The sequence below is a fragment of the Diuraphis noxia genome, unplaced genomic scaffold (genome assembly GCF_037042655.1).
Source record: "Diuraphis noxia isolate RWA-SAM2 unplaced genomic scaffold, SU_Dnox_SAM2 contig0001, whole genome shotgun sequence".
NCBI lineage: Eukaryota > Metazoa > Arthropoda > Insecta > Hemiptera > Aphididae > Diuraphis > Diuraphis noxia.
Genome location: NW_028301711.1, coordinates 67,512,805 through 67,538,615, shown reverse-complemented (window position 1 = coordinate 67,538,615; position 25,811 = coordinate 67,512,805). Strand labels below are relative to the sequence as shown.

At 27.9% G+C, this 25,811-nt stretch overlaps 1 long non-coding RNA gene across 1 annotated transcript; it reads left to right on the top strand.

Annotated features, from left to right (window-relative positions):
* Positions 1 to 177: 177 nt before the first annotated feature.
* On the top strand, positions 178 to 24,341 carry LOC149061420 (uncharacterized). The gene is made up of 3 exons (XR_016189340.1): positions 178 to 439; positions 23,956 to 24,120; positions 24,204 to 24,341. It is a non-coding gene; the product is annotated as an uncharacterized LOC149061420 (long non-coding RNA).
* Positions 24,342 to 25,811: the final 1,470 nt, after the last annotated feature.

Genomic DNA, 25,811 nt, shown 5'->3' with positions numbered 1-25,811 from the left:
GCTGTTGGATGGGTGGGGCCAAGTGCGTATATAGATCGCCATAATATTTTATCCGGATTGCGCGACTCCGGCGTCCGAGACGTATGCCTCCAGGGCGAAATCTTATCGAAATAATATCATATTATCGAACTAACTAAAATCAGGTTATTACACACAGTTATTACGCACATTGTGTCGTGTGTGTGGCATGCGTGTGAGTGTGTATTATTATTGTTTGTTCGCGATAAATTGGGCTCTATGTCTCTGTAGAATTGGTCCTGTTGACCAACAATCGCGAGCTGACATTATTGTTACAGCAACGTGCATTACATTTACAACAACGTTTTGCCCATCGAATGTACTTACATGTCTGTCGTGTACGAAGTGTAAGCATAGAGATTAAAATGAAAAAACCCGAGAAGTCTCTACGCTGCTTATATAGTCGGTGTTGTCAAAATAGGTATATTTTTATATTTTTGTACTTTTGTGCTTAACTTTTTGGAATACTGTGCGTATTAAAGAACGGTATAATATATACTTTTGTAATATATATACAGGGTGATTCACCAAGCATTCTCACCCCCTTTTTTTCTTTAATAATGGAGTTATTGAAACTCTGATTTTTGGAAATCTTTAAATATACTCGAAGATCATATTTTCAAATTCTTGAGATTTTTTGAACCACTTAAGGAGTGTCCTGCGATACCAACTTTTTTTTTTCAAATGAGAACCCCCCCCCCTTTTTTTACTTCCATTAGTATGTGTATTTTATACATTTTTATAAAAGGTAAAACGATTATCCCTAATACAAACAATTTAATAACTAAGAAACTACTCATTAGAATTTGTAATTAAGTATATCAAAATTTTAAAAATATTTATCTACTAAATAATTTACAGATAAAAAAGGAGGAGAAGTTCTCATTTGAAAAACAAAAGTTCGTATCGCCACGGAACACTCTTTATTATATACACAAGAGTATATTTTAAAATTCCAAAAATTAGAACCAATTTGAATAAATTCATTATTAATTATTTAAAGAAAAGATGGGGTTGAGCATGCTTGGCGAATCACCTGTATACAATATACGAGTATTAATCAATTTCATAATCAAATTCCTTTTAATAAAGAAATTTGAATTTAAAAACACATAATACTGTAGATTTGATCTTTCTTGACTAATTTTCCGTATGAAAATTGAATCTTAATAAAAATAGGAGGAATTGAAAAAATGAAATATAAAGCGACCCTGGATAGATAATGAGTAATGAAATAATCAATAAGAAGTTTTCGTATTACAATTTTTTGTACCTATTTTACACTATTGTACTAAATAATTTTTTCATGGCGTATATAATACCAGAATATTATGTATTATACGGTATTAAACTAGCACACATCACTAATAGTTGTACCTACTACCCAGTAACATGGTTAGTCGAACTAATTTTTATAATCAAAAATAAATCGCATACATTATAAGTAGAGCACGGATTTCTATGCAATTGCATATTTTTTTCCTTTTAATATTTTTAGATTGTTGTCAGTTATCATCCACGAATCATCATAATTTGAAGCTAATGGTGAAATTTTTTTCGCATATTTCTGCATATTTAAAGGTTATTGCATATTTTGACAAAATTCAAAATTTATTGCATATTGAAGAGAAAATTTAAAAAAAAATGTGTAAAATAATTTTTTGTCAAGTAGAAAAATTAAAACTAAATTTCATAGTCACTAAATATTAATTTATATATATATATATTTATTTAAACCTTTATAAGATAAATAATCGATTACGATTAAAAATTCATTCTATTTCTGGATCGAAAGGTGCAACACTTACCACAAAATTAAACGAGCTTTCCAACAAAAATTAAGGTCTGAAGATTCTACGAAAAATTAATTCAGTGTTATTAGGCGAAAACGTTCAGCTCGAAGATCTTTATCAAGACCCGACAATACTAAGTTGCTTCAAATATACCCCAATAACTTCGATTGACGTCGAACGTTCGTTCTCAGTCTTTAAAAATATGTTATCCGATAAACGACACAGCTTCACAGAAGAAAAACTTGAAATGCATATAATAAATAAAATTTTAAAAATAAATTAAGGTTTTCAGAAAATTCCCTAAATCTTTTTTTATTAAGTATTTAAATAATTGATTATTATAAGTTTTACTGTAAATTTTAAATAAATAAAAATGTTTGCATATTTTTTAAATATTTTCATGATTTTGACTGCATATTTTTTTACATATTTTCATGATTTTAACTGCATATTTTTTGCATATTTTCATGATTTTTACTGCATATTATATGGCATATATCGATACTTATAAGTGCATAAAAATCCGCGCTCTAATTATAAGTATAGTATAGTCATAGTAATATTACAATTTCATATAATATTAATAGCTGTTATATTAACTATAATTTTTAAGTCAATATGTCGTACTATATAAAACTTTGGAAAAAGTTCGTAAAATAATTATAGCTTAAAATGTATTTAAATATTTTTAAAATCATATTGTGTTTAAATAAAAGTGATAATTTAGTAATACTTGAATATTTCATGTTTCTACGATAAATATTGGTTGAGTGATACAAAATAAAAACAATCTTATAGACTATTAGTGGATAAACTATTAGTGTACAATTTTGTCGACATTTGAATTTTAATCTCTCATTTAATAAAATATATATTGCTTTACACTAAATTTTTTTTTCCAATTCCAGTAAAAAAGCATCACTTACGAGAAACATTATTTAAATATTTAAACCTGGTAAGTAATAATTTTTAAATATAAAATAATTTGCAATTGTTCTGAATTTTTATGAATACATTAAAGAAATTTTAAATTAAAATATTTACAAAAAAAAAAAAAATTATGATGATATACTTTTGATATTTTTTAATATTATAATAATAAACTACTTTTAATCAAAAACAAAAATCTCATCATAAATAAACCAAAAAAGAGCGAAAATAATTTGATAATTTGAATACAAAATCAATTTGGTTGAAAACATGTTTTGCTTAAAATTTCTATTTTTCCGTAATTTTTATTTTTCAATCATTATTAATCCTTGTTAATTATTTATCCCTGGGAATTTTTTCTTCGACTCTCCAAAGAACTAACTAAAAACAATTTTCTACCGTAAACAGTTCTCACAAATAAAAATTAAAAAATGTCCATTATTTCTAAAAGCCTTTAGATGATACCCAAAAACTAACAAAAATAGAGAGTATATAGTGGTAACCATTACGCTATTTACAGTAGGACAGGTATCAACTGTCGAGTGTACTTTGCCATTGAGTAGGCGACTGTAAAATGCTTAATTTAACAATCAACAGTTCCAATGAGATATAATATTCTACCAGAAACCATCCCCAAATTTGAAAATTGAATCATTTTTTTTTCTACTATAAAATAACATCTATAGTCACGTGTGGACAAATTAAACACTCGCATATACACATCATTTATCGGCCCGCTCTGAATTTTAAATTGGTAAGTAGGTAATACAATTCATTGCATCATTTGCGTTCATCGCTCCGGTTATACTGGTCAGAATCCATCAGCCACCGCGTCGCCTCAATCACGTCTATACTATATATATACTATTAAATAATACGTATATTTCACTCAGCCGCAGCCGATTATCATACTTATTGCGTGATACGTTTTACCCCCGAGTCAAGTTTAATAGATTCAAAATTGATACAGAGTGCACCCATTACGTATGAGAGATGGTATTTTGCGCCAAATTTATTACTTGTAATTTGCGCCACAAATAAGTACATTCAAGTGCGTATGTAATTTGAACCAAAATATAACATGTATTTTGCACCACATATACAAATTAATTTTGGTAATTTGCGCCACGACAGAAAACGAAATGAAATATGCAATTTTCGCCACACTTTCAACTTCAATTGTTGGAATTTACCGGCAGATAAATGTACTGATATCGCATAGGATATACAATAATATACATACCGACGTGTTTCCAATATAATATTGTTATGTTCTATTGATAATAGAGACATATCGGCATATCGCCTCTATTATTTAGACATAATCAATCTCGATTTATATGTTTTATAACTAAACGAAAATGTACTTATTTAATATACACGGTGTTCGTTTTATTTATATACCTACATTTATTTATAATTATAATATGACTGGTTTAGTATTAGTGGCGCTAATTACGATTTTAATAAGGTAAACAATAGCGCAAATTACAAATTTTGTAGGTACGCGATGGCGCAGATTACATGTATTGCCTTTTTGTTTAGTTTTATTTGGCACAAATTACAAACTTAAAAAGGTGAGGCAAATTACCGAAGTACAATTTTAGATGTGGCGCAAATGACATATATATTTATTTATTATTTGGTATTGTTTTTGGCGCAAATTATAATATTATACGCTCTTACCTATACCTGGAGCCTGCAAGAGGATTTAAACTACGATTTGAATCAGCAATTGTCAAATCACCACTACCGTTAACTTCCTACTCGCAGACACTATTTTTTTTTACTCGACCGGCCGTCATGTTTCTCCGAATATACCTAAATTGTGGCACTCTAAGGCAACTCAACATACGGTTCCTTTATTCTAATCACGACCAACTGCAACAAGAAAATATGACATACAGATGTTTATATTAGTGGCACCATAATACATAGACTTTTATGATTATACTATATTATTCAAGATTCAACTACAACACGTCCTCACATTTATAATAACCGTATTGGCACATGGACATAATATTTTGTATCTAATGGTAAAAACGATATCTTAAAATAAAGTATATAAAATATAGCATTTTAATATAATAAGGCTGATCAGATATTTTTGTTATTGTAAAATTTATTTTTTCTTGACTATGAAATTTTGACTCTAGGTCCCCGGTGTTATTACGGTTTAACCTTATACCTACTTTAACTCGAGTAAATATATTTTTATTAACTCGCTCACCTTTGACTATACGATATTATTGTAAGTAGGTGTATGGACTAGAATGTATAATGCCCTGAAGATTAAATAGAATATAAAGTCTTATTATAGATGGAATATGGTATTTTATTCGCAACATAGGTATTTGTCTATGCGATATAAATACAAACATGCAAATTGAATACGATTTAAAATAAAACATTTCACCACATCGATGTCCCATAAGCAAAGTTTGTCATAATAGACGTATAGGCGCAACGATTAAAAAATACGTTTAACATTTACTTAATTAAAAAAAACTATATCGAAATCCAGTTCTTGTCATATATCTACGAATTATAATATTATAATTGATCGTTTATAAATGCTCAAGGATACAATTTCATTAAACGAACGAATGGTTCGAACAGAGGAATATAAACGAGACCACCACAGCGTAAATAAATCTCTAACAGACCCAATGCGTAAGCATAATTAAATATATATTTATATATATAATATTTTAAGCATATTTTGTTTATAAACATCGTATTGATTGGTTTTTAATTTGAATTGTATGGATTAAAATATTTTAAAATAAATTTTATTTACTAATCAAGTATATATTATTTACTATAACAATTATTATTGTACTTGTAGTATTATTATAATATGACAGTGACTGTTACAATTAATTATTTAACTGAAGCTTTGAAGCAAGTTAACCTAACGTTAAGTTTGACATTGGCAATTATAAACACAGCAAGAAAAGCCTTGTAGTTGTCCCTCAAAAGTATAAGAAACCTTTTACTCGTTTTTTAATATCGATCAGGGCCGGCGATAGATAATATTTTTATTCATATATCATATTATGTATTTTATTTCGTAACCCCCTACCTACCCTATAACAAAAACAAATAGGCTCTAGTTCTAGTAGTCCGATGCATAATAGTTGCCTCTTAAAAAATATGAACTGCTTCCCAGCCTTATTGTAAATAAAAAGGTTATTATACACTAGTTGCCTCGGATAGTTCATAATTATAATATATAAGTTGCCTCCAAAACATTTTCACACTAGTTGCCTATTGTATTGAATGAAGTAGTGGTTCAAAAACTTCACTATGAAACACCTAGTAAATGCGTAAATCGAATTTAATTATTTATAGTGAAAGAATATAAATTATTAGGTATGCATTGTAAATATTAGATATTTACATTTATACAAATAAAAAAAAAACTGGTGGTAACACAATTAATCAATAAAATATAATACATAATTTATTATTAATATAATTATAGTCAATAAAAAAATTATTTGGTAAAACATTGCACAGGCTTATATTTAATAGCCAATATTTGTAGATACTCAAAATTTGATATTTTTTTCATTCACATTTTTGTACACAAAATGTTTTTTTTTAAACATTAGTTATATAAAAATTAATCAATGAAAAAAATATATGGTGTCTAATAAGTCAATAAACTCAACAGGTGACAGTCATTAGTCAATAAAAAAATAATAAATTTATAACATTGCTTAGGTTTATATTTTTAGCCATTATTTTTGGTACTCAAAATTTGATTTTTTTTCATTTAGATTTTTTATTTGAGTGTCAATGAAAATTATTTTATTTCTAATTTGTAACGTACATGTGACTTAAGCTTATTAATACTTTGTATAAAAATTATAGTCTCGGTTAGATGAATTAGTTTCAAGACTTCAATAAACGTAAATATGTTATTAGGATGTGAAGACTCAAAATAGCTATTAAATTTTCTATGAAAAGATTCGTACATATGCATTGATTGTTCGCTGAATGCTTGAAATTTTTTCTACCACTAAATGAGGAGGAAAAATTGAATCCTCTGAAAAATATGTAGTCTGAAAATTGGATAATTTTTTCATCTAAAGGCTGTATAGCCGCTAGTTCCATCGAAAACATATCTCCGACTTCCGCTGCGTTCAAAAATAATAGGCCAAGTATATACGTTAAATATTGTTTAATAGGGATAAGAATCCCTTAATTAATACTTTAACTGCAGTTTTTTGTTTGTCACTAACCATGTTTTGCACTTCAGATTGATCCATTCTAAAAATTAGTTAAACAATTTAAAACTGGTTAATAATTTATAAAAATAAAATTGTACAACGAGAACAAGTGTTGGAAATCAACAAAAGGATTCTCCGTCATTTACGAAGCGTACTATGTTATTTATTACAGTCTAGCTCAGCTAAGTCTGGTTTGGATTATATCTTATTATTACACAAAAGTGTATATTATCTTAATGTTCAGTTATATAGGTGTAATCGTATCAAATATCAATGCACAAAAGTCATAGATACGAATTTGAAATTACAAGCTTATTTTGATACATGCTATTTGAAAATGTTTGGAACCACTTATACATTTATCACCTGCCCATTGGGAGGCAACTAGTACTATGCCTTTTTCGTTTACAATAACAATTAGGGTACATGGGGAGGCAACTCGTATAAAATCGGGAGGAAATTCGTATAGTATAAAAATTATTGACCTTTTTGACTTCGGGAAACAAATAGTGGCACTCCTAGTAGTCTACCCCATATATGGGGTCAACTTCTATATATTAAATTACATTATAAAACGCACCAAATGTGCATACACAATAAAAATTTGAAATATCCGATGTGGGGGGGGGCTGGGGACACGTAAGTATATACACCTTAACTAAATAATTTTATATAATAGGTCCCTCAAGGGGGGGGGGGGCGGGTGACCAGCCGGAGTCATACGATAGTAAGTAATCCTTAAGTTTTGAAAAACTTCTTTAAACAGAGATTTAAATCTCTTATTTTTTTTATTACTTCCAGAAGTACTAAGTTTTGAAAATTTAAGAATATTTTTAGTTTAATAAACACAACGTATAATATGTATAACTATTAAGACCTAAGTTATGACTGTTATGAGCCTTTAACATTAAAAAAAAAATTTTTTTTAATATTTTATAAGTAATTATATCCTATAACAAAGTTATGTTATATTAATATTCAGAACAACCTTTAGAAAATAATGTGAAGAAAAAAGTTCTCCGCATTTTAACTTAAGGCTTAGGTATTTAGTTAGTTAATATAGATATAAATGTTTACCAAACTGAAAAAATTTGTCAGAAAAAAACAACTTAGAATAAATTGTATATTCTAATTTATTAAATATACAAATTTTACTAAACATTTTAAATTATTACAATAGATTTTAATATCGTTCAATATTATAATTCTTAAAATGTCACAATCTGGCATTGGGTTATGACTTTATGAGTACATTTAAAACGTGTGCTTGTTACTGCAGAGTAGTCCGGTCATATAAAATATTATTTATGAGTGTTTTCTTTAATCAGTCAGCCAATTGCGAAGAATCACATTATTAATCAATAATCATGGGTCTCGGAGATAATAGACACAATCCGCACTTATTTAGACAAAAAAAAAGTGAGGAATCACCACCAGTTTTACAACCATCTAAATCAAGCATACTGGTATTTTTTTTTTTTAATGCTATATTCATTATACTAGAGGTTGAAGCATCGGTCCTGACAGCACTAGTTTGAGTTGTAGTTAGACGAGGGTCTGGCCTAGAAACAAAATAGGAAGAACTCGGCTGTTGGCGGGGTTGAGATGACTCAGATGTTCCTTTATAATTTATTAATATGTTCAGTGATGATAAAAAATAACAATCAATATAGTATACAATATACTTATCCATTAAAACATTCTGACCAGTTTAAAAAACATAATAATTTACCTGGTAAATTGGTATAATCGAGTTCATTATTTCGGTCAATTATTTTGCCCCGTTCTAACCTGGTCATATGTTCCAGTAGCTCTTTGGTACGATTTGTTACAAATGGTACATATAGAGCCTCATTTGGAGCATAATAATTTTTCTCAAAATACTTCCATACCTGTTTTTTTTAGCCATAACATGTTGATAAAAATATACAGTCTACAATATTATTTTATAAATCAAAATATTAACTGTAGCACAGTCACACAGAATCTCTCGATCACAAAAACGAAATGTTTTAATTTACTATTAAGATCAACTGGATTAACTAAATAGGTATAACTAATATAAGAGGGTAATTGGCCATCAATATTTTTTATTTTTGTCTAGTAGTATCATTTTTACTCTGTGAATATAAGCAATAAATAATATATTATCTTATATTGTATATAGTATAAGGTCAGTGTCTATTAACTATGATAATATATTTACCTAATTCTGGTTTTCTGGTTAATACCATAATAGTTATAGGTACTTGTAGTTTTAACTATTCAACTATCTAAAATTGTGAGGTTATTAATTTTTAAATTATTGGAATAAAAATAATTCGAATAATTTAAAATTTTTTATTCGTGTCCGCCCATAACTAATCACAGATTATATAAAATAATATGTAATAATATTATACATATATATATATATATATATATACTATGGTCCAAAATGGCAAAAATATTAATACATTTCAATAAATTTTGCAGGCTTATAAAAATACGCAAATACACAATTAAAATTTATTTTTATTTTTATTACAATTTAAACTTGGTACTTACCAATAAACAGATTAAAAAAAACTGCCTCCTTTCAGCTCAATCAAATATCTAATAAGTCTCCCGTTTCTTTATTTAATATTACTGCACTGGAGATATTTAAATCATTCAAGTCATCAGAACCTTAGTTTTCTCTATGATTTACTTTATAATCTAACAAATTTAAAATAAGTTTTTAATTGTTTATTTGACTTTCCTATAATTAGTTAAATTATTGTAAAATCTCTTTCATTTTAAGTTTCTATATTCAAAAAACTAAGTTTTAATCATTTCTACCTGATTGAAAAAAATGTCTTTAAATAATATTTAAAAATAAAAGTCAGCTAGATATCTACCTAATTATATCTATAGATACAGATATATTAAGTTGCGTTCAATGTGTTTTGTAGACGTAAGGTCAGGACGTTTGGTCGGTTTGTAGATCGAAGATAAAATTAATATATTGAAATTATCAATTTCTCAACGAAAATTATGTGCGCAAAAAGACCTGACATATATTATGATGATATCATTATGTATATTTTGTATAGCGATAGATCGGCCTTCGTATGTTGGTACAGATACAAAGAATTTGATTGAATAACATAATATATATTCTAAATATTGAATTATGAAATAGGTAACAGTTTATTAATTAGGTAAGAGTGCACAACGGTGCATAGTAATATATGGTTGATTGGTCTATATATAGTTTACGATTGCGGTGTACTGCAGATGGAACATTTTTAGTTATACCTATGCGTACAGTCATATAAATATGATCATTAATATTAAAAAAAAATAGCTCATGAATGGTAATAATTAATTTTATTCGATATCATTCATAAATCATTTTATTATTGTTTTTCTCACATTCCATTCAAGAAAAGTTACTTTTACTACGACTCTACGAGTAATGTGTTTTTTTATTTTTTTTTATTACATAGGTACAACCCGTAAGGATATATATTATTAATGATTGTTCGGCTATATGTTTGCAGACTTGCAACACAATTAAAAAAATGTATAGGTAGAACATTTACCGTGGGCACGGTATCTCTCCCTCACACAGCGTTATACCTTATAAATTTTAAATATATACCTACCTATATGTGTGTGGTTAAGGGGACAACGTGTGCGTCAGTCGCCAAGGTCAGTTATTTGTTTCTCACAAGTGTAACATTTCAAAAACAAGTTCAAATCGATCAGCGTAAATAATTGGAAAGTGATTCGATATATCTAAAACACCTATTACGAAAATTATATTTTCGAGGGCATCTATGCATGATGTGTTATACCTATAATATGATATATATGTATGTATTATGTACATAATATATTTGATTATTATTTTCAAATTATTGTTGAATAAAATATTTACAACAATCTATAGTAACATAAGTTTTAACCTATTAGATAGGCACTAATAGGAGTCAAATATGAAAATATTTTTTTTATCAAGTTTTTAACATAATATACAATATACATACATATTTAATTTGTGTTACAAATGTATCTATTTATCACCGATATATGGTTATTGTGGTTAAAAACATTTTTTTAAATTAATGTTTTAATAGAATTTAATATTATACTATTCAAAACGTTAATCCTCAAGTTTTCATAAAAAATATCTAGAAATAACATTTTTATTAAATGCCATCATGGTGGGCTCTATTTCCGGTTGCAAAACATTTTAAATTCTATATTCGAATAAATACAACCAAATGTTGTAAAAATCTAATACAACTTGTGTATATAATGATTTATATCCAAAAATTATAACGAATGTTATATATTATCATCAACACTGCAGATGATCCGTGTTGGATGGTAATATAAATCGTATAATAATTATGTTCCGCTAATAAGATATTTATGTAGACATTTTGCCTACAAACCAAATTGAATCGACAAACAAAAAATGTATTAAACTTTTCGATCTCTCGATTGTGAACAGTCGAGTATACGAGTTGCGTATCAAACTTCTACAGAACGACATTTGAATCGCATTTTAATCTTGAAAAGGGTAAATAACATGCGTTATGTTGAAATTGTACGTGTTTTTAGATTTTGAGCGGAGCAATGAATGTAACGATTTTACAATGATATTGTGTGTTTTTCTTATGTATGTATAGGTACAGTAGGTACACGTTAAATAATCGCAATAACTTTTCTATTTTCAACTTCCATATCTTTTTTAGAGGGGAAGTGAATCTAGTTGGTACTTTAAAGAGGTCAAAATGGAAAATTCCCAGAAAATTTCATATAATCAAACAAAAATTATAAATAAAAGAAAAACGTGTTTTGACCAAATCTCGCGTAATTAAAACAGTGGCACCAAATTGTCCACAGACCATTATAAATTATAATAGACTCCACGGAGCTGCAGTAACGTATATAGAAATAATTTTCGTGGTGGGCAATAACCTACATAGCAACCTACAATAATGATTTAGCACCAAGAGACTTCTATATATTGAACAGTTAAGACTGTAATTTCGGGAGGGGCTGCAACCCACTAGGCCACCCCTACCCTCACTATATATGCCATTGCCGCGAAGGTCTTAACCCGGGCCTGTATTCCAGTATATATTTTTGAAGAAAAAAACAGCAATACATGTACATATTGTACATAAAATAAATAAATTATATTGTTACATAAAATCGATTGCTTTCTAAAATAAACGAATTGGTTGTATAACAACAAAAATGCATTATATGGGGCATACTTATTAAGTATTTAGTCAAATTTAGAAAGGTCGTATTATAATATTACTGTAAGTCCTGCAGTGCCAAGGAAATCGGTTAGATTATCGTGCTACCTATTACCTGCACTACAACTGTACTTGGAAGTATGGACTTTTGGGAAGTATACCTATACCTATTTATGACTATACGTTTATTTGAATAATGTGTGAATCGGTCACTTTGTTCAAATCAAAGTCAATGAAATTAAATAAATTATAAACGATAACAATGATATCACAAAGCCAGATGAAAGTATCAGGTATAGCATAATATTATTAAAAAAAAAATCGTTTTGATCTATTTCTGAATATTGTTTATTATTAATTATTATTGCTTCGAATGTTTCATCATAATTATATTCGTGTTGTATAATACTATATGAATCACAACACACTGTAATGATACGGAACGGACTACACGTTACCATATTATTTTTTCGACAAGTGATGTATGCAAGTCTGTGATTGTGACCGCAGACAATAATATATAATGCATACGATAGCGTTCGGCCATCGGCTTTTTCGAAACTGGTTATACAGATACCGGTCCATTTAATTTATATATTATGTTATACTCGCCTGGTGAAATTTTTTTGAAATTATTAATTGAACCAGATATTATTGCTCCACATGATTATACCTGCTGTAGCGCTGTACGATTATGTTTCTTCTCGATAATAAAACAACTATTCGAATCAATATAAAATCCATCGGTAAATTACATAATAATTATAAGTTGTTAAGAATAATTCAATATCAAAACAAATTACAACATTATGTATGCAAACTATGCAATTGTAACATATGAAAATTTAAATCTTTTTTATCGACATGTTTAATATCTTACACGTAAGTATATGTAATCTATTAAAACAAGAATCTAGAACATAGCCATCTCACTAGAGCTTCGTAACAGTAGAGTAGTAATATAGACGAAATCACAGATTATTATTGAGGTCCATAATTGATTCCTATAGCTAGGTGTAAGATTCACATCAGGGCCCCCGGTTTTGAGGGTCCTAAGATCGGCAGCATACTAGTTGCATCCCGAAAATATCTACGAAAAAAGGTCTAATCCGAATTGCGGCCCGAGTTTATTTTGGGTACAGACCTAACCGGCCCGGATTTTTTTTTAAATTCTAGATAATTTAATCTTAACTGAAAGACCTATCATGCAGTGACTTATTGGTATACTTTATAAGTCCGTCCTAATATCTTCAACGGATGTAGAACGAAGTTTTTCTCGATTTAAGAATATATTTACTGAAAACCGATGACTTACTGAAAATTTAAGTATAATTTAGTAGTCAACTGTAACTCTTCAGGTAACTTTGAAATATTATAAAAATATACTAAATTTATTTTAATTTATTTTTGTTCATGAATTTTTATTTAGATGAGTGAATGTTCAAAATGCAACATCCTACTTTATACAAAATACATAGCTAAATAACTACATTAAGTATACATCAATTATTTCAAATAGATATTTAATACATTTTTTTGTCCATATTACTCATTTAATGAATTATAATATATATTTGTCATTTTTAAACTAAATAAATTGAATTAACATGAATTTTTGTTTGCATATTTTTACATATTTGAATGAAAATTAATGCATAAATGCATGCATATTATAACATAATAAAATATAATTATAGGCATATAATTAATTTAATTTTAAATTCCGGGACGCAATTCATATGTAACTCAAAAAAACTCGGACCGCAATTCGTATGCATCCCAAAAAAACTCGGACCGCAATTCGGAAGAAATTTTTACCGCGGGACACAACTAGTAGCCACCCCTAAGATCTCGTACACCCATACATAGGCGTGCGCAAGGGGGTATGCAGGGTCAAAATCGACTCTAGAAAAAACTTTTTTTGCGCAAGAAAAATAACTAGCACGTATATTAAAATATTTATAATGATAACAAATGACTAAAAACGAGAGAAATGATATCAGTCTATAACGGTAGTGAAAACGTTTGTTTCAAGTATAAAATCATAATAATAAAGTGAATATACCATGAACCACCGTCCGACGTATAAACATATACCTACCTATTACCGGGTTCTATTAACAAATTGAAACATTCAGTTTTTAGTTATCAACTACCAAGTATTTGTGAAATACATATTTTTTTTGTAGTTTGTCATGATATTTGTTACAATATTTTTTTAATTAAACGGATAGAAATTTAAGTATTTGTGTGTTGTGTAGATTTATAAATTATCAGAATTTTACATGCTTAAAATAACTCAGGGCACACCAACCTTTTGCATACCCTAAAAAAGAGCCTGCACACGCCTATGTACCCATATTATATTATTTGTTTCAATATGATAAAAACAATGTCTAGATAGCTTATAAAAATACAAGATGATCCATTTCACGTAAGACACTAACGTTTTTTAAAAGTATTTCTTTGTAGAATTTTAAATCGTCGTTACAAAACTACTCTTTTAAAGAAGAAAAAAATTATATCTTGTATAATTTTTTTCGTAATAGTTTTAAATTTTTTGAAGTTTTGAATCGCAACATATATTTTTAATTTCATATCTCGTAGCAAAATATTATTCGGAGTATTTCGGTATAAATAATTTTTCGAACAATTTATTTGTCTATTTGTTCTAAGTATAAAAATTAGGCATTTAATGTTTAAATGAGCAGAGTAAGTAATATACATCAACATTTCATGGGGCACCACTCCACTCCAATGATCTAAAATTTTAAGAGTACTTAACACTAGCATTTTGTTTCCTCCGACTTACAGGTGTGTAACATAGAGAATTTACGCTCAGCTGATCACGTTTAGGTCCGTTAGTTCACGACATAGAGTGAATCGATCTCTTACGAAAATTCTAGGTAACAAAATTATCTGTGTGGGTTTTATACGATAATCAAATTTTTTAGCAAGTTTATGTTATATTATAGTATTATAAGTTAATAACGGCCATAACTCGTTAAAAAACTTAACTATCATAAAAAAACCCACATACACAAACATAGATAATGTTATTAACATCAAGTTTCATAAGAGATTAATTATTCATTCAAATTTTTAAATTAATAAAGCTACACTTGATCTGCTGCAGAGCGTCAATTTGTTATGTAACGCACTTGTAAAACGGAGACAACGAAATGTCAGTATTACGTCTTCTTAAGTACCTTTTAAAAATGAATTGACTATACCCACTCGACATTTATAGACCGAAATACTCCAAATAATATTTTGCTTAAGATTATGAAATTAAAAATGTATATCACTTAAAACAGTTTTCATTCGAAAAAATGGTACAAAATATGGTTTTCTAACGACTCAAAATTACATAAAAAATAAATAATTTCAAAAACGTTTATAGTTTTTGGAACAACGAGTGATGCCTTACGTTAAATGGATCACCTAGCAAAAAATTGTACAAATATTGCATACGATTTAAGCTGTACAAGGTACATAAGTAAATCATAATCATATCATATTAGTATTACCTATACACTATATAATTAAAGCAACGCGTGAATTGCAATAATTATGTGAAATAATTATTTTTAACATATCATCACACTTTATAAATGTTGTTGCATATGAGTTTAGTCTTGTGATTAATGTTAAACACAAACTAGAATAAGTATAATTTAAATTATTATTAACAGTTAATTCTTTCAAGTGGTTCAAACTAAAAATTAATATTTTTTTTTTTTTACTAGATTTAATTCTTTGATATAGTTTAAAAAAAAAAATTATGTCATATACTACAGCTTATTAATATTTATTGAAATATTTAAGTATTACTTTCAAAAAATTGCCATTCAATAAAATGCAGATTAGGTGTAGGTACCTACCTACGTTATAGTTTTAAGAGGACCTCACCTGCGTGTGTTATATCTATCTTACTAAACATACAACCAGTGGCGTACTGGCGGGTTCTCCCTAAAAATATCTCATGCATCAAAATATCCCTCGTTCAAAATATCCCCCGTTAAAAATATCCCCGTTACAAATATCCTACGTTGAAAATATCCCCGTTACAAATATCCCAATTAAAAATATCCTATATTCAAAATATCTCCAGTAATATTATCCCTTAATTTATAACGATATACATAAAAAAAAGATTTTTAAACTTTAAACTTTTTTTAACTTCTCATCAATTAGGTTATAGTTATATTAACATACATATTATTTGTAAATCATAGTGTAAAATGAATATAAGTAGAATTCGATATAATAGTCATTTATGATTATCTCATTTTCGATATCTTTATATTAAGCCGCGTAATCAGATACTATTAGAACTTGTAATAGGAATACCTGTATTTTGTTGAAATAATAAAAATGATAAAAGTGGTTCTTAATTATGAACATGTTACTGTACTTAACTATTTAAAAGGCATTGCGTGTTATTTTTCATTTAAAAAAATCTTTTATATGTATATTTTATTTAAAAAATAATGTTAAAAGTGTTCTGTGTTATATGACTATTATATTGAATTCTACTTATATTCATTATACACTATGATTTACAAATAATATGTATGTTAATATAACTATAACCCAATTGATGAGAAGTTAAAAAAAAAAGTTTAAAGTTTAAAAATCTTTTTTTATGTATATTGTAATAAATTAAGGGATAATACTACTGGAGATATTTTAATTGGGATATTTGTAACGGGGATATTTTCAACGTAGAATATTTGTAACGGGGATATTTTTAACGGGGGATATTTGTAACGGGGATATTTTTAACGGGGGATATTTTGAACGAGGGATATTTTGATGCATGAGATATTTTGAGGGTGCACCGTACTGGCGTACCCTGTCGTATGGTTCTAGGGTTCTAACCACCCCCTGAATTTTTTTCATTTTATGAAAAAAATCGTATATACCACCATTTCAGTTTACATTGTTGGTAATTTTTAATAGATATAAATAGTAGTATGTATTTGTATGTTCACAGCCAGCTTTTACGCGGTAAAAAAAATTGTTCAAGGGGAAATATTCCACTCCGAGAACACCGATTTACCGCGTAACACAATACGGTGATTACAAAAAATTGTCCGTCTATTTGCCGCTTACACAAAAATATTTACCGCATCAACTATTTTTTTATTAGATTTTCAGTTTTTTTTAATTTTTATAAAAAAAGCTTATTAAATAATTTTTTCTTTACTTGAAATATTATTTTTATAAAAATGTGTGATATTTGATTGAAAAAATAAAAAACAGAAAATCTAATAAAAAATAGTTGATGCGGTAAATATTTTTGTGTAAGTGGCAAATAGACGGACAATTTTATGTAATCACCGTATTGTGTTACGCGGTAAATCGGTGTTATCGGAGGCGAACATTTCCACTTAAACAATTCTTTTTACCGCGTAAAAGCTGGCTGTGAACATACAAATACATACTACTATAAATTAAATTGTTAATTTATTATTAATTATAATTAATTATAACTTATTATATAAAAACTATTACGCAAATTATTTATTATTATTTAAATCATTTACTCATGTAAAACCCTAACCGGCCTAACCGAATACTAAAATCCTGCCACTACTTCATACAATATAGAAAATTTCATTCAGCAGTTCCAATTCGGTACTGTTAGTTTTAATATTAAAGTGAATTGATTTATCTATTATTAAATAACAAATAGGTACAACTAAGATCGTTGTCTGTTTCTTTAAGTGGAACTTCTTTAGGTGCGGTAGCGTAAATTGGAATGGCTCAGACGTTGCGACCAAAACGCGTTGCGGCCGTGGCTTACTTGACACTAACATAATAAATAATAATGCATCGTTTGTCTTATAATTGCATAATAATAATAGATTAATTTCAATTAGTAATTTTATTTTTTATTTTTCTAATATATACAAGCTTAACATTTGATTGTGATGGGCAATAACCATTTTTTTCTTCATATATTCTAACCTAAACATGTAACCTATGCGTAGATGAAGACGTGCATACTATTGCAACATGCAATTTTTTCATTAATAAGTTTTAGTTAAAAATTGTTAGTAAAATCCAGTTAATACCCAGGTTTGGGTTATATAAACAGTTAGGATCGTATATATATACCTAAAAGCAATCGCTGACCAGATAGCTCATCTTTTCTTACTGTGCGATTTAAGTGATGTCCGAACATGGTTCTATTTTTTTTTTAAATAACATTTTAATTCTATAACGAACATTTCTAAATTGTGATATTTTATAATTTATTCATACCTCGATTTAAAAATAAACTATCAAAGAAAAACTATAATGTTATTACAGTTTATAACAACTGTTTAAATTTGATAACAGTACGTAATTTCACTCCAGTCTTAAAACGTATAGAAACCTAGAACTGCTGAACAAACATTTGCTAGATACAATACGTCGTATTGTGTTATATGTAAATTACTTTTGAAAAGTAATAAAACAACGTTACTCGTTAGATTAAATATTTTTATTCAAATTGTATTCGTAATGCCAAACATTATTTTACAGTAAATTAATATATATATTTTTTTAATAAATTACAAAACTAGTTCATAACGACCAACAAGTAAAAGGTACATTATTAATGTCATGTACACGTACAAAATATATAAGAATTAATTCCTGCTATTCCTGGAATCTTTAATTATGATGTTGATTATTATTTACTATCCATAAGTTTCGAAATCGTAAATACATTTTATTGATTTTTAACTTTTTTCGAATATCCTAGATCCTAGTTTTTGTCATACTCATAACTCATTCTACGCATTCATGACTTTTTTTAATAACGTAGAAAATAGGTATATCATGTCACTCCATAGAAATTACTTTAAAAAAGTAATTTCATTACAATTGCGTCAATACAATTAAATAAGCCACTATATGTGAGTACTAATTTCGTTAAAGTAAATTGTGATTTGCTTTACGTTACTACCCAACACTAAATTTACATATGTGCAGTGTCCCTTTAACAGGCTATTTTGATAAGCGGTCGTACGTTAGACAATAATTTTACAAGAATTGATCAACATTTTGTAGTCAATTATATTTTTTTTAGGTAGATGAGTATATTATGTAAAAAAAATGTCTATTAAGGAATAAAATGTTTCTTTTTTGTACATTAACTTTCAAGATTACTGGTGCACAACTATCGAAAGTATATATGATATCACGACACTAATACACTATCAACATTATTAAATTTTATACGAATTGTCCTAATATTTCATAGTTTTGTAATAAGATTATTAAGGACTATTATCATTTATCTTTATGTATAAGTTGTAAACTGTAATAACATAAAAACTAATCGTTTGAATTTTTATTTATAGGTTATACTATATAGCTAGGTACCAACATTAAAAATTTCAAAAACATCATCTGAATCTTAATTTATAGCAAAAAGGTTTGTCATTACAAAAAAAAAGAAATTTTGTATTGCTACCGGACACTCCATGGTAAAAAATCTAAATATTTGAAAACTTTTTAAAAACTAAAATAAAACAGAAATCAGATAATTTATTGAATAAAAAGTGGGCAAGTGATGGGTATATCGTTCTGCTGTGTAGTAGAGATGGAGAGTAGGTCACTATAATGGATGTGTTTAATTTGAATGCAATGACAGGATATCTACTAAACGGATGAGATGATTTGTCAGTCTAGGTTCTAGGATGTATTATATTAGGTTAGTATATTTTATATAGTTATACTTTTATATAGTAGGTATATTTTTTTTTTGATACAAGTAATTAATGTTTGAGAATGATTTTGGAAGATTTGCATATTTCCATACGGCAAGGTTAATCAATTTTTAAAAAAATAAAGAAAGTTATTTGACCAAAGGTTCTAAAAAAAAAATATTAATGTAACAAAAAACTAAACGATTTAGATGGCTAGAAGAATTAAATAATAAAATGTAATAGTAATTAATCAATTATAGCGATAAGACAAAGTGCCCACAATCATAGAATCTAAAATAAATAAAATATCAATATAGAATAATTATGAATATACATTTTATACGCACGCAATATTTTAAAATACATTTTATACGCTCACAAAATGTCTCATATATTGACTCTGCAATATTTTTTTTACAGTTATTTGAGGAAAAAGTTATGATCATCTTGTGTTGGATTTTATAACCTTAGGTATAAATTACAACAATTTTATGAATTTTCAACTTCATAATTGCAAATTCAAAATGCAAATTTTCGCGATTTTGACATATTTCGTAAACATTTGAACTTTAAATGCTTATAAACGAAAATTGTGACTGACGATTTTTGATTTTTTTTTACTACGATAAATAAAACTTATAATAACCCTTTTATTAAATTTTAAAGATTTTTTGATTAGCCAAATTTTTTTATAGGCATTTCAATAAAAAAAAACTTCGAAAAATCGAAAATTTCGACTGTTTACAAATAACTTTTAAAAAAGTCAAAATATTTTTAAAATTTAATCGCAAATAGATAACGCTAATATAAACATTTGGCGAAAATTTCAAGTATTTACAATGATTCGTTTTTGAGTAACGGCAAAATAAAAAATCGATTTTGTCGAAAACTGATTTTGCATAAAAATTCCCGTTTGTTATTGTTACTTTTTTAGGGGTTTTCCTGACGCTTTTGAAAAGTACTGGACATTTTTACATTTGACCCTCCCCCCTCCCCCCCACACAAAGTACCAATTAGATGAATTTTCCTGTTTTCAAAGAGGGGCTGAAGTCAAAAATCAAAGCATTATATCTACTTCAAAACGTGATGACAGGCGCACGAAAAAAAAAAAACATAAATCATTGTAAAATCAATACATTCCTCACTTCGTTCAGAATCTAATTGGCCTTAGCACACTCGGTGAATCGTCCTGTACCTATATTCGATGCAGAACGGTAACTATACATACTATTATTGATAATAATAAATACAAGTTTTGTTTTTTATTTTTATTCGTGACGTTAAAAAACAATACCACTTGATCCAAATAGCTACGAATGATATGAAATAATGTCACGTGTGGCAATAAACTATTTAGTAATAATACATAATAAACCTGTATTATATTTGTAGATAGGTATTTATATATTAGTAGATTGTATGTATGATATATACATATTACACTAATGTGCTGCGATCGTATAAGGACTGTAGAAGGTTATTACACGGTCGTTAAAAGGCCAATATTAATATATTATACTCGAACAATATATTAGCGCGACGATATTAGGTTTATAAGTGCCCATATACCGCCAAGGAGGAATTTAAAAAAAAAAAACGGAGCGGCTAAAAAAGGGGCGGATAAAATAATAGGAGATCGGTTTTTTGCGAGAGGTAGTCGCCCGACAACAATAAACACATTGCGCATGCACTTAGAAATATGATTATAGGTACCTACACAGTTGCTCTAATCGAACAACAATAATCGGGCGCTCCATTTAAACGCGAGCCTCGGGTGTAAGTCATTAGGTACCGTCGTCGTCGGTCACAACATGAAGGACGCCGCGGACTTGACGAAAAATATTATTTCAAAACTAATCAAGGTATCCGCAACACCATCGGTTTGACAGTGGTTCGGAGATGTTCACTAGTACCTATCGTTGGTCTGGCAATGATCGAACTTTTGGAATCATATAATACATTTCAACGGGCAACGATAAACTATACATATTATATATTTAAAAAAAAAAAAAAAAAAAAAAAAAAACAAAAGTCTTTAGCATTATACGCTGCTGTAACATTATTATTTGCCAGTTGTACAATTTATTCTTATTTTATACGCTATTCATTTTTTCTTTATAAATTAAATACACCACCCCTGCCCAGTGCCCACCCCTTAAAGATAAAACTGCGGTACGGTATAGAGAGTTATTATAAAGACATAATTACTATAAGCTAAAATTCAAAAATAACGTTTAAATAAACTTGAAATATACTTATCATAAGAATACGAATTAAAACTTAAAATAACAATAAAAAATAATTAATTCTAATGTACCTACTTAATTCTTTAAAAAATCGATTGCAAATAAGGCACTCACAAGGGGGCCATGTCGGAAGGACCCACGGGCGATGACCAGACTTTCGAGGAGCTCCGGCGTTCATGCAAATAATCATTTGAATATATATTAGAAAAATGTTTTAAAATTAATTGTTTTTTTAAGAAGAGCCCGGATTTCGCTTTGTCTAGGGCCGAAAATATGATGTGGGAAACCTGACGGTTACAAATACTTGATTTAATACGATATCGATCACAAACGGTGCAGTAAAACATTTTCTGTTTTCGTATCTAGAGGAATAGAATCATAAAAAAACAGGTCTTCAATAACCAACGAACTTTTGACTAAAACTTTTTAATACCTAGGAAAATCGTTTATGAAACGTAAAATCCCGAAAAACAACAGCAAGGCATGTCAGCAAAGGATTTACTACAGAATTGCAGTGCGAAAAATAATAACTTTCCTCAGTTATAATCTCATCTGGATACCGTAAATAAAATTCATAAAATTATTTGCCAGTCCAATAAAACTTAAATCAGTTACAATATACATTTGATTGAATGAAGAGCTTATGAGCTTGTAACCTAAAGTAAAAAAACGATTGCATCACTATTCGGATCGCTATTGAAACTATCTAATTAATTGCCTAATGTATTTTAAGAGGATGTCAGCGCGCTATTTGCAAGCACGCCCGCAAGGATAAATCCCACCCGGGGCAAGATCGAAATTCTAAAACCAAATCAAAAAGATTATTTTAAATTTTAATATATTTCTTGTGTCTTCATTCTAAAATAGCATAACCTAAATAGGAAAAAACAACATTATGTCGTCACACAAGTATCGTATATGTGTAGGTTTACAACACAATATTGATATTTTTTGAAAAGATGTTACGAATTAATTATATTTATATTAATTATAAAATAAAAGTTGTATATGCGTCTTGGTTGCATACAAAATGATTGTATAACGTCTTCAATAATTTTTTGTTTTTGCTTTTTAACAATGTCTTATTAATATGCGTGTAATTGAATTAACAATAGTTTTTAAATATTCCCAGTAGGGGCAATAGCCCCTTTGCCCCCCCTACGGGTGCCTTTGACTATTTGTTTTCTCTCTCTGACCCTCACGTAACAAAGACAAAACGCATTTACGCAGAATCATTTTTTCTAAGTCTTTAAGTAATTTTAGAGTAAAACCACCCGTTACAAAAAAGATGGAGAATTATATTTTTGAGGGAATGACTTATCGATTTTACTGACATTTGACTTTGTATTTGACTTTCAAAATAAACAAAAAAAAAAAAAAAACTGCACATTTATATGATGTTTAAATTATTTTGAGACAATATTTAGAAAAATTGACATATCATTCCCTCAAAAATATTTTTCTCTGAATTTTTTTTAAAGGGAGATTTTACCCTAAAATTACTTAAAGACATAGAAAAAATGATTCTGCGCAAATGCGTTTTGTCTATGTTATACGAGTGAGCCAGAAAGAGGAAACAAATAATGCGCTGACATCCTCTTAACAATTATCAACGTTGCAGGTTTAATTAATTATAATTTTATAATTTTCGTAAGTTTTAGTTTTAATATGTATAAATTGTATTCATTAGTGGTATTTTATAAATTATATTAAACGTGTGTTCAATTATTATTATAAGTATCTATTTTTAGTATTAATTTTGATTGTAATTGTTTCAGATTTTCAAAGAGAACGTTTGTACGCTTGGTTAGAAGCTCGTAGAAGGTTACAGTTGGAGCCATGAACCATAAAATACGATCAAAATAATTAGACTTACCTATATGCTTCAATGGACAAATTAGAGAGGAATGCGTTTTTTCTCGACTGTTTTTTACACACCGCGCGTAAGACGTATAAATATCTATAGTTTTTAATACATTTCAATTAATATTAATTATATTTAAACTTGCCAAATTTAAAATTTCAGAAGCTTCGTCTGTATTATTGAATTCGATGGTACAAGAAACAAGATGAAATTAAGTTTAATTAAGCAGTAGAAATATTTTTAAGCCTTTGTCACTAGTATCAGTAGCATTATTATCCACAGTAAACTGATAAAACATATGTATTCAAAAATAGCTTTTAAGTTTAATTTTTTTCTTATTAATAAAAATTTTTTTTTTTAATTTATATTTTATAATATATTTCTTATTATTTGTTTTTAAATAAATAAAAATCATTAATCAGAAAATTTTTGTTTGTTTTTTCTTTATTTTACCAAAATAATGGCACTATTTTTATTAGATTATAATTACGTCCTTTATGAGAACCCACAAGTTAACCCTAAAGACCATTTCATAGTCACGCAATAAAGAGCGTAATCGTTGTCAGTCCATAAAAAAAAAAAAAAATATATTTTTACGATTGTTCTTAACTTCTATAGCCTGTGCATCATATTTAACAGTTGTCTAGAAACGAGGTCAAATATTTTTACGGAATTAAAATTTGATTAGCTAGGTATTTCCTATTACCTATTCTAAATTTAGACTTTTTGGTAGGTTTGGATATTTGTTCAAATTAGTTTCTCGTAGGAAAAAATGTTTATTATTAGTTTTAATTTATTGCTAATTGAATGCAATCTATCTGAACACGGTCGGTTTACTATTATACAACCACACGCGTTATAGGAAATGCCTATCTAGTACTCCTTAAAAAGTCACGCATATTCTATAAGATTTGACAAAAAACCGTTACAATTAGGAATTTAAAAATTCGTCAAAATTAAATTATTGTGCAGTTTCTAATTTTATTTATTTTTATTTTTATTTTTACATTACATTACGGGACGAACCCTTTAAATACATGAATATAATATAATAAGTAATAGTAATTTGCTTTGTGGAAACGAGGCTCAGATTTTTAGGGGGGGGGAATGAAGGGTCAGTATTGGCAATACGCATAAGACGAATAATCGGTGAGTTTAAATGGTAGTTTGAGGAAGAGAATGGTATATGGAATGGAACAGATGAACGAGTACGACGGGTGGGGACATTAAAATAAATGCGAGATAGTTTGATAGTTAGGTTAGTGTTTGATAGTTATTTTCACAAAACTCAATTTTCTAGAACAAATAAATATATATTATTGTTTCTGAAAATTATCGACATCAACTAAGAACAGTTCGACAATTTTAAATATAATCATGTTTTTATAATATAAAAGTAACACCCATTAGTTACCACATGACATCACTCGAATTGGGTAAAAATAATAAAAAAAAACTATGCATTAACTTACACTTATTTTTTTTTTTAAATTACCTTTAAATATCAACTGATTTATTTTTGACGAAATGATTTTGTATTAATAACGTCTTATAGAATTATACTAGTTGTAAATACAACATCTCACTTATTTTGATAGTTTCACAGATAAGTTAAAATACATTTTATTGATAAAACCATTTTAATTTTTATGTTTTATCGATATCTACTCATATCATTATCAAATAATTATAACAAACTCTATAGAAGAATACAAAATTGAAAAAGGGAGCACTGTCAACTATTTCTCTTATATCTACAAAACTTTTATT